Genomic DNA, 10,849 nt, shown 5'->3' with positions numbered 1-10,849 from the left:
CAATAGAGAGGAGCAACGTTAACTGCCCCTCAGTTCTTCTCCCTTGCTCTTCTCTCTTCCTGACCTCTCTTCTTTCCACTCCTTCAGCATAATGGGCTTTAGGCCCGTAAGTATTTGGTGAATCACTTTGGCCTCTAGTGACAAAAGTGTGTGGGCAAACGTCTCAAGACTTTTCCAGAGGGGACGCGCTCTGGACACTGTTTCTATGGACACAGGACGCGTTGTTTTGGATCAGCGCGGCGGGGAGTTCCGAGCCATCCGAGGAAGTGACGCGCAGTTTGTTTGGAAAAGCTGGAGGTGAACATTTGTAGGGAGGTAGGAGAGGCTCTTTCCGCCCCCTCCCGGCAGGAGGGTCTGGGGCAGAGCGCGGATGGGGAGGCGCGGCGTGAACCTGGGAGGGGTGAGCATGGGACTGAGGGAGGGGGGCAGATAGAAAACCCCTTCGCCTGTTCTTAACATTACCGAGCTGCCTCAATTTTGTCCCGGATGTTGGCTTCCCATTTAATCATTTGCAGCATAAAGTGTTTCGACTTGTGCTCCCTACTTTCTGAAGGGGGGGGGGAGGCGGTGAACGGGAACTGGGGGCGGGGAGAGACGTGGGAGATGCCCTCAAGGGCGCATAATTGATGCATTCCCAACTTGCTCAAGACAGAAAGTACTTGGAATGGTTGGCAGGAGTTCATCACTCTTGTGGTTGGTAATTATGGTGTGATCTCGAGTTGGCCAATTAATTCATTGAATCCTTATCTGATTGGTTGCTCACAATATTACCAAAGCATGTATACCATACTTTTAAAATTCTTTGATTTTCCCCTCCCTTTGGAAACTTCTCTTTTAACCTCAAATTGGTGACAATTTGTAGTAAAGGTTAAAAATGAAGAGTAAGCTTTCTCCCCATTTCTCTTATAACAAAAAAGGGCCAAGAAAATGTAGGCTACTCTCTGAGTATATGGACCAGGTTTATAGTTGCAACTCTTTACAACAAAATTTTTAACTAATTCTCCCTATTTGATGGCTACCTTAGTTTGCAGGTCATAAAGGCTGTGAGGTAAATAACAGAAATGTGTATATTCACAAAACTGGAGGCTGAAAACCCATTAAGGTATGGGCAGGGCTACTTCTTCCCAGATCTCTGTCTGTGGCTTGCAGGTGGCTGCCTTCTCTGTCTTCACAAGGTCTTTGTGTATTGTCTCCCACCCTAATCTCTTCTTACATGACACCAGTCATAAGGACCAGGGCCTACCATAACAATGTTATTTTAGCTTGACCTCTTTCAAGATGACTTTCCAAATACAATCACATTCTAAGGAACTAGAGGTTAGGGCTTCATCATATGAGCTGGATGGGAATATAATTCAGTCTATAACATGGACCATTTATCAACATTTTAGATTTAAAAGAAAAGAAGATACCTTTTTGTCTGCACTTCGAATATGAAGTGCAGGAATTCACCACTTTTTTCATTATGGAGTAAAAAATTAACCATTAGGAAATGAAATGAGAACTTACTGTGGTCTCAGGATAGTGATTAGGAGACTGTCAGATAAAAACACAAGACAGGGGCCTTGTCCTCAAGGAATAAATGTTTAAACTGATAAAGCCATAAAATGAAAGTAAATTTGAATGTCTCCATTTTCTAGATAATTGCTCACTTCTGCTCTTCAGTTTGTGAGTTTAGAGATTTTTTTGGTTTCTCTGAATTATTAAGAGGAGACATTGAGAACTTGCTGAAGAAGCCTTCTCAAGGGAGCTTATTATATTGACAACCCTGGGTTTTGTTTCTTTTTCTTTTCAGTCCCCAAGGTGCACACTGTTAAAATAAAATAGTGTCCCTAAAAGTAGGTTTTAAAAAGCTGTATTATTTTAGTAATGACTCATCTTCTGTTGTGCTAATATGTTGATGCTGAAATAAGTCCAATGTGGACAGACCTTTGATTTACTACAAGAGTGATTTTGGAAATTTATTGGGTCCTAATTGGCAAGTTCTCTATTTCACTATATTTTTTCCCTCAAGAAATGGTCATTGCTGATCCAGTAATTAAGAACATAAATCTGAGTTTCCTTTCAAAACAGTTTTACTGAGTTCAGATTTGGCAAGAACCACATTGTGTAATAATTCACTGTTTCATATTTCATCCTGTATCTAGTAAATCATGAAAGAACATTGTTCATTACAGATAAATAGGAATGTTTATCCCTAAAATGTTATATTCAGGGACATCTCCAAATTAAAATGTCATTTTTCAGATTCAGATAGTTCTAAAATGCTCTGCCTGGCGCTGAGCATTCAGAGGTGGGTAACCCAATTCTTGCTTTAAATGAGCTTCAAGACAGTGGAGAAGAGATGTGTCAAAGAGTGAATCTCTTTAACATGAAACAGTGTATGCTACGTGTGGCAATGGGGGACAGAGTGCAACAGGAGCTCACAAGAAACAGGGCAAGGAATGAGTAGACGCCAAGTAGAGTTCTTAAGAGGACACCTTTACACCAGGATTTGATAGAGTAGGCTTGCGACTGGAAGTCAGGAAGAGAGAACATTCTGAGTGGAAGAAAAAGCATGAGTACAGCACATGGTGGGAAAAGGGGCAGGGAATGTCCAGGGAAGGAGGATAGAATACGGTGGAAGACAAAACGCTGTGATGGGAGATCATTGGAAAGGGGAATTGAGCCAGATCTTAGGCTGTCTTTTCTTGAATGGCCTCATATGTCTTCTGAAGATTTGGGGGATCACTCTGCAACTAATAGGGAGCAACCCAAGATTTGCACACTAGAGCTAGATCTGATCCTATTTAAGACAGCACCGATGGCATTTGCACCCATGGCATTTTGAAGGATCAACATTTGAAGGATGCGGAGGAACTTTAGGGGTAAGCAAATTAGAAGATGCAGTAGTCCAGGGGAAGAAAACCAGAAAGCTGAAGATTAGACATGGAACAATGACAATGGAAATCAAAGCCAGGATCGGAAAGGTCTGGTCCTCTTTGTGTCCATGCAGTCTATGTGACAGACTGTGCACGTGTCTAGCCCTGAGATTCTATGAGGTAGGATTCTATGACCACATAAGAATCCTGTATTCTAGATGGAAGCATTGCACCCTAATTGTAAGAACATGTAAGAACGCTTCAGTGAGAATTCTTTAAGTGAGATCATCTGTCCCACCTCAGTTACTATATCAGTTGAAAGGGGATAATTAGATCTACTGAATACAAAACTAATTTTTTTTCAGGGGTGGGGGTATGGAGACATTGTAATGATTGGGCAATTTTCCTAAATAGTTCCTATTGATTCAAGTTCTACCCTTGGGTTTTATAGATCATGAGTTTTAGTTTTGGCTCACTCTTAAATAATAATTTAAAAAAAAATTCAAAATGAAACCAGGAGGAAGTTAGGGAAGGAAACAATCTAATTAGATGACATTATACAGAAGCTCTTAAATTTTTGTTGGATTATAATACAAGATACCAAAGTGCTTAAAATTCTTAATGTTTCCTAAGTTCCAAAGTGATTTTGTAGAGGTATAATTGAAGAATTATATTGAGAAGGAAACAAGTAGGCAGACATATGGAGACCATTGTTGACTGCATGGTGGAGGGTATGGCAGAAAAACATAAAATGGTATACAACTGGAGAACATGCATTTTGCAGCATTTATAGGAAGGAAATCCCATTTTATCTCTAACTGGTAAGTATATCATCACTTAGATCATTTATTCTATCAAACACTTACATGTTGCCATCTATATTTGCACAATTGAACCTCATAACAATCCTGTGAAGAACTTTTATTATTTCTATTTTATAGATGGACAACACAGCAAGTTAAACACAACTCACTACATTCACACAGCTGTTACGTGATAGAGTTAAGGAATCAGTGCAAGCAGTTTAAATCTAGAGACCATGTCCTTAAGCAGGATACTAGGCTGCCTTTCTAAGTTTGAAAGTTGGGAAGAATCAATGTTTGCTATCTTGCTTTTAAATATGAGATCTATTCCTTTAATTCTTATTTTCCTTCAACCAATTTTCTCCTTTTCCTCTCCTCCTCCTCTTCCTCCTCCTCTTCATCCACCTGTCTCTTCTTTAAGTTATGGCTTTATCCAGAAGAATCTTGATAGGACTGTCAAAGATTTGTACATACTCATGAAGTAAACTAAAAGCTTGAATGTAGGCTGAAAGCAGCAATAGCATTTATACTTGTGTATTTCTTCTGTGACTGAAGTTAACTCATTTATTTAAGTTGTTAGGTACACTTAAATATGAAGATAAATTAGGTTCCTACCTTCAAGAAATACATAAGAGGAGACAAGTATATGAAATATTTAGTTAGATTAGGTAAGTGTAAAAAGTAAAGGAACAAATAAAGAGAGGTACAACATTTGAGGAACCACAGGTTGTTCATTTCATTGTGATAGAGTTATCAAGTTTATTTCAACAACAAGCAGGTTAGGTTAAAGACTTAGCCAGAGGCCAGACTATAAACCTCATATGATAAATTAAGACCTTGATATTTGTTTGTTTGTTTGTTTTTTGGCGGGGGTGGGGGTTGGGGGGTGGTTGCTTTGTAATATAGGAAGTTGAACCCAGGAGTACTCTATCATGGAAATATATTCCCAGCCCTTTATATTTTTTTGTTTTGAGAAAGGGTCTCCCTAAACAACCCAGACTGTCCTTGAATTTATGATCCTCCTGTCTCAGCCTCCCAAGTAGCTGAGAATACAGGTGTGTGCTATTGCACGTGGCCTAAAATTTGTTTTGAAAGCAGTTGGAGGACTTGGAGCTCTAAGCAGAAAGGCATATGATTATATATATATTTTTTAAAAAAGTAATACAGATGTGAAGAATAGAATGGAGAATAGAATGGATCCAATGTAAAGACAATTTTTTAAAAATATATGAATGTTATCTTTTTATTTTAATTTGTTATATGTAACAACAGAATGCATTAGAATTCATTAAAAATATGGAACGTTTCACGAATTTGCATGTCATCCTTGCGCAGGGGACATGCTAATCTTCTCTATATCGTTCCAATTTTAGTATATGTGCTGCTGAAGCGAGCACATAAAGACAAATTTTTAAGCTATGCAATAATCCAGGAAAGAAGTTACAAATGGAGGCAGTAGCAATGTAAATGGGTAAGAACAGAAGAGCTAAAAAGGTATTTAAGGTGTAGCATATACACATTTAGGTGGGGTGGGAGTAAAAGAGTTTTCCAGTAAAGTGAGGACCAAATTCTGTTTTTTTTTTGAGAAGAGCTGCATTTCAACAGCATTAAAAACGATCACCAGTCTTCACTTCAATCTATTCTAACTGAGAAGGTCTGGGGTGGCAACTGGGAATCGCTATTCCTTGGAGGTTTCTTGGTTTATTCTGCAGTGTAACCAAGGTTGAGAATCATTATGACACCTAAGAGTATGAGCTAGAAATCTAAGAGATGCTAACGTGATAATGAAGATTGGAAGAGATTTTTGGTTGGGGGATAAAAACAACAGGGGAAGTTTACTCTGAAATCTGCAGTTGCAGTTCCTATGGGAGATATAAGTTAGCTGGCGGTGTTGGTTTGGAATTCAGAAGGGAGATTTTGTTTGAATACAGGTGGCAGTAGATGAAGCCATAGGTCTTGAGAGGTTATTTTCCAAGAATTTATGGAAGGATGAGAAAGATAGTCAAGCCCTTATGAGCACCAATATTTAAGGGGTGAACTGAGGAAGAAGCAACAAGTTGAAGACACAAGTAAACTTCAGAGAAGGCAGGAAGATGTGACTGTTTACAGAGAAACCAATATTAGCCAAAGTTACACCAATTCAAAGAAAGAGCAGAAAAGTATTCATTAACTTGCCAACATGGACTTTGGTCTCTCATTTTTTTTTAAAGAGAGAGAGAGAATTTAAAATGTCCTGTTTGTTCACAATTATAGCATGTTTTTGGCCTGGCATCTAAAGCCTGTTGTACTGCAGCTGCCAAGACTTGCCCTTGTTCATTAATATCTCTACATAATTTAATATATGTGTTTAAATCTTCATGTCTCCATGGTCTAATAACCTCTCTGCAGCAACGATTTGATTGGTCATAAGCCAGTTGTTTTATTAATGGCATTGCTTGATCTGTATCCCCAAAAATTCTGGCAGCTGTTTGAATAAGCCTATCTACAAAGTCAGCATAAGGTTCATTAGCTCTCTGTATTACCTTAGATAGCTGACCTTGTAAATCTCCATGTCCTTGTAAAGTCTTCCATGCCCTAACTGCGTCTGCAGCAATTTGTGCATATATAGCAGGATCATATTCAATTTGTTGCCATTGACCCTCATAAGGTCCTTTTCCTAACAACATATCTAGATTTCTTTGAGGGTAACTGGCTGCTGCATTTCGCCTAGCTGTCCCCGTGCAAAATTCCTCATTGGCAACCTTCCATAACAAATATTGTCCTCCATTTAGCACAGATTTACACATGCTAGCCCAATCTGCTGGCGTCATGTCCAAGTTAGTAATGGACTCGACCATGCTTACCGTGAAGGGAGCTTGGGGACCATAGGTTGTTACAGCCTCCTTTAACTGCTTCATTGTTTTAAAATCTAAAGCACGGTGAATTCACTGCCCTCCTAATCTTTGAGGTCCTGTCTCAGGATCCCATTTATCAACTATGGGGTTTGAGGGCCACTCAGCTGTCTCCATCGGTGGGGCTGTTGGTTGAATTATGCCCTCTGGTGATAAAATGGAGTTAGTAACAGCCTCCTGTTGTGGCCTTTTTCCTAATAACCCCTTTTCCTTTAAATTTTCTTCCTCTGTCTGACTAGCTCAAGAGACCTTCTCTTTTGCTTGATCTAAAATGTCTTTCTCCATGGTCTGAACCTCTAACAATTTACTTAACACCTTTCTGGTTTGTTTTTTACTAATTTCTAATCTACTATAAAGATAACGCAACCCAATAAGATAGCACAAAACAAAACCGAAACTGAATGAAACAAAAACGGAATAAAAAAATCGTTATATCAATTTTCTCTTCCTCAGGGCCGACAAACTTCAAACCTTTAGCCAACCATTTTTCCCAGTTTGCCTGAGAAATTTCTAGGGATAGGCAGCTTAAAACAAAAACGAAATAAATCAAAACAAGAACACATTGTTTTTTGAAATGGTCACCCATTCTCTCGCCTTCCCTCAGGGGTGAGCAATTTCACTTACCTCCAAGTTTCAGACGTTCCGAGTACAGACCACCAAATGCCGCAGTCTGGCTGGGCACAAGATCACGAGCCACTCACAGCTTTATAGATTCAAACAGCAATTCTTTATTCCCGAACTCACACCGGCCCTCTACAAACACGTTCTGAGGAAATCCAAGTTCTGCCCTCAAAATTCACGTATTCCACCAGGCTTTTTTTTTTTTTTTAAAGAGAGAGTGAGAGAGGAGAGAGAGAGAGAGAGAGAGAGAGAGAGAATTTTTAATATTTATTTCTTAGTTCTCGGCGGACACAACATCTTTTGTTGGTATGAGGTGCTGAGGATCGAACCCGGGCCGCACGCATGCCAGACGAGCGTGCTACCGCCTGAGCCACATTCCCAGCCCATCCACCAGGCTTTGAATCCCAAATACTTTCTGAATTCCACGAGAACTCAATGGGAACTCAGGCAGCAGGATATGCCCTATTCCTAGCAGGAATAACCTTAAACCTGGAACCGCCCTAAATCCAGATTGTTCTAAATCGGGAACGCCCTAAACCCAAGGAGGGGTATACTCCCTAAAACCTGCAGGATACACCCTAAACCTGGATCCACCCTGGTCCTTGAGCAGGGTCACCTTTCTCAAACATACATGCAATGTCACAGGGAATGTCCAAGGCAAGTCCATTTCCACAAGTCCTTCCTCTAAGCAACATGGGGTACGCTGGCAAGGAAATTTCGATGCGTCATTCCTACTTGGCAATGGCCCTTAGCATAGTTCTCGGTGGACACAACATCTTTGTTTGTATGTGGTGCTGAGGATCGAACCCGGGCCGCACGCATGCCAGGAGAGCGCACTACCGCTTGAGCCACATCTCCAGCCCCTTTGGTCTCTCATTAAGGTTTGGTTTTGGAATGCAAATGAGGTTTTTCAAAGTCTAGCAAAATCAATCTCTTATAGTTTTTTATATATTTATATTAATCATTTACAAGGACTCGGGGTCCATTGCATTACCAATCAAGAGGCTTTGGTGAATAACCAAATGTGTCCAACATAGAAAATAAGTCTTTATTAGTCAAAAGTATAAAAGGTTTGACCTCATTGGAAATATGAAAAAGCTCAGTACTTGGATGATATATGAAAATACTCAGCATGGATATTATGAGAAGTGGAATAACAAAGTAACTCTTTTTTCTAAAAAACTATTTTAGGCCACAGTATGTAATGGAACTTATTGCTAGTTGAAGTATCATTTAAAATAGGTTCATATATTGGAGAGATTATGTTTCAGTAACACCTCTTTACTGATATAAAATAATAGATCCCCTTTAGAAGTCATGCCCTCTAGAGTTCATTCCTAAATATCCATACTGTTTCTCACCTTAGTTCTTTACCCGGTAGCTTTAGCATTACACAGAATCAGGTGGATCAGATTCTGATTAAATGTGGCAGGCGGGGTTCTGTGTGTATCAGTACTCCACCAGGATCAAGTATAAACAGTTTTGGGGGGGAAAAATTCCCAAATCTGCTCTTCTTGATGGTGAAGGTGAAGCCTTTTCAGATCACTTCCTAAAGGTTTCCACCTTCCAGAAGGTAGAAACAGCTCTCGGCTTCACCTGCACACTGTAGAGCTGTTTTTGAAAACACACTCATGAATGATGTTTGGCAAGTCTTTTAAAAATATGTTTTTGGTTTTGTACAGTTCAATGAAATGGTGTTAAATTTTTTAAAAATGTAATTCATCCTAAGAAAATATTTAAACCATTGGAATGAAAACTTCACATCATGCTATGCTGTTAAACGTCTTATTATTACAGAAAATAATAGCTTTAGAAATATATTGTAAACATTTTATTTCCAGTCATGATTGCAACTGAATTTTGTGATTCAAACTGGATTTTGTTTTAAAATTTAAAGTCAATAAAAATATTAAAAATTGGGCTGGGGATGTGGTTCAAGCGGTAGCGTGCTCGCCTGGCATGCGTGCGGCCCGGGTTCAATCCTCAGCACCACATACAAACAAAGATGTTGTGTCCACCAAAAACTAAAAAATAAATATTAAGGATTCTTTCTCTCTAAAAAATATATTAAAAAATATTAAAAATTGAAAAAAGTATTCATTAAATTATAATAGGCCTTTTGTACCCTTGGTTTATTGAGAAAAGCAAGAAAGTTAATTTCTGGTGTTTCCTCACCTCCACCTTCTCCCAGACCATTTATCAGGCACGATTGGCACATTGCCAAAGATCCATGAAACTGTGCAAAATGGAAGAAAAAGTTTTGGTTCCAAAGTGTAAGACTTCAAAGTGAATCATATTCTATTAGTTTCACTAACAAATTTAGTATTCATAAAATTTTTATTGACACTCAAAAATAATTGGTTAGTTTTCCTCAATTTAAAAATTTTGTGATACGTGTAGTGATTTTCCAGAATTCATATCATAGCCAAATAATTCACTCATAGAAAAATGATTTTTAAACAAAACCATAAACATTTTTCCATATCATAGGATCCCATATATATAAAACTGGATGACATGGAACATTTTAAAGTGTGTGATGTGAGTTTGAAGATGGGAGGACTCTAAAAGTAAGAGACATAGGACATCTTACTCTAAAATGACCTGCTTTCTGTTCCTTACCACAAGTAAGCAGTGTGCCGCAGTTGTCCTTCATATAATTTTTACCTTCCCTAAACTGGGAAGCCCATTCGCTTCAATTTGCTGGTCTTTCTGGTTACTTACCTTTCTGTCTCTTACTGAGAGGTAGACATCTTTGATTCCCATGAAAGCAATTGTACTGAGGAATAGAGGCGTCTTATCCCCTTGAATTCACACACAGGGGAAACAAAGAAACTAAAATACCTTAGGGCACAAAAGGATTGGTTCCTGGGCCTTAAAAAGAAAAAAATATGTAATGTTAAAGTAATCTATTATTCTTCTCTAAAATCTTCCCCTGCTTTCCTGTAGGAGGCTCAGAGTCCAAGGAACTCACATGTGCCTAACACCTTTATCCTGCATCTTCCCTTGCCCAGATACATCTCTGGTTATGTAGGTCATAATAAGGCAAGCTATCTACCCACAGAATAGAATTTCTTTGCATAAATTCTTTGTCACATTCATGCTATGGTTTGGATATAGTTTAGGATGTCCTCCAAAGGCTCACATGTTAGGAATTTGTTCCTGAGCCTAGCTATGTGTGAGGTGATAGAGCCTTTAAGACATGGAGCCTAGTGGGAAGTAACTAGATCACAGGAGGTCCTACCCTCAGAGGGAGTTAGTACAGTTCTCCAGGAACTCTGGTTATTTCTCATGAGAGGGTTGATATAAAAGAGCAAAACTGGCCCTCCCTGCTTTCTAAAGGCTTTGTGTCTTGCCGTGCTACAATGACTGTCTTACACTTCCACCATTGTAATATCATCTGCCACGAGGCCTCACTTCAGGCCAAAAAAAGGGGCTGCTTGATCTTGAACTTTGAGTCTCCAAAATTGTAAGCTACACACACCTCTTTTCTTTATGAAGTACTTAGCCTCTGATATTTTGTTATAGCAATAAAAAAACCCCTAATACACATGAAATTACATCATGAGATGAAGCAAGTGGATATAGCAAGGTGGCAGAGAGCATGCTGGGACAGGAAGGAGAAAGGTACTATCAGAAGCTTTAAGAATTTATACGTGGTGCAATGTGTGTT

General features: G+C 39.1%; 1 protein-coding gene and 1 non-coding gene across 8 annotated transcripts in view; one reads left to right on the top strand and one right to left on the bottom strand.

The window, feature by feature from the left end:
- Window positions 1–10,849, top strand: part of C11H1orf141 (chromosome 11 C1orf141 homolog) — a 52,700-nt gene continuing 41,851 nt past the window's right edge. For 2 of the 7 annotated variants that reach the window (XM_078026481.1, XM_078026477.1), the window contains exon 1: window positions 17–315. The gene's annotated coding sequence lies outside the window, so the exon portion shown is untranslated. Of the gene's footprint in view, window positions 401–10,849 lie in introns of all 7 variants that reach the window. The other 5 variants (XM_078026482.1, XM_078026483.1, XM_078026479.1 and 2 more) reach the window with 5 other exon arrangements.
- On the bottom strand, window positions 4,955–5,061 carry LOC120891119 (U6 spliceosomal RNA). Its single transcript, XR_005735539.1, has one exon. It is a non-coding gene; the product is annotated as a U6 spliceosomal RNA (small nuclear RNA).

This window comes from Ictidomys tridecemlineatus, chromosome 11 (assembly GCF_052094955.1).
Source record: "Ictidomys tridecemlineatus isolate mIctTri1 chromosome 11, mIctTri1.hap1, whole genome shotgun sequence".
NCBI lineage: Eukaryota > Metazoa > Chordata > Mammalia > Rodentia > Sciuridae > Ictidomys > Ictidomys tridecemlineatus.
The sequence above is the reverse complement of the archived record's forward strand: the minus strand, read 5'-3'. Positions and strand labels throughout refer to the sequence as shown.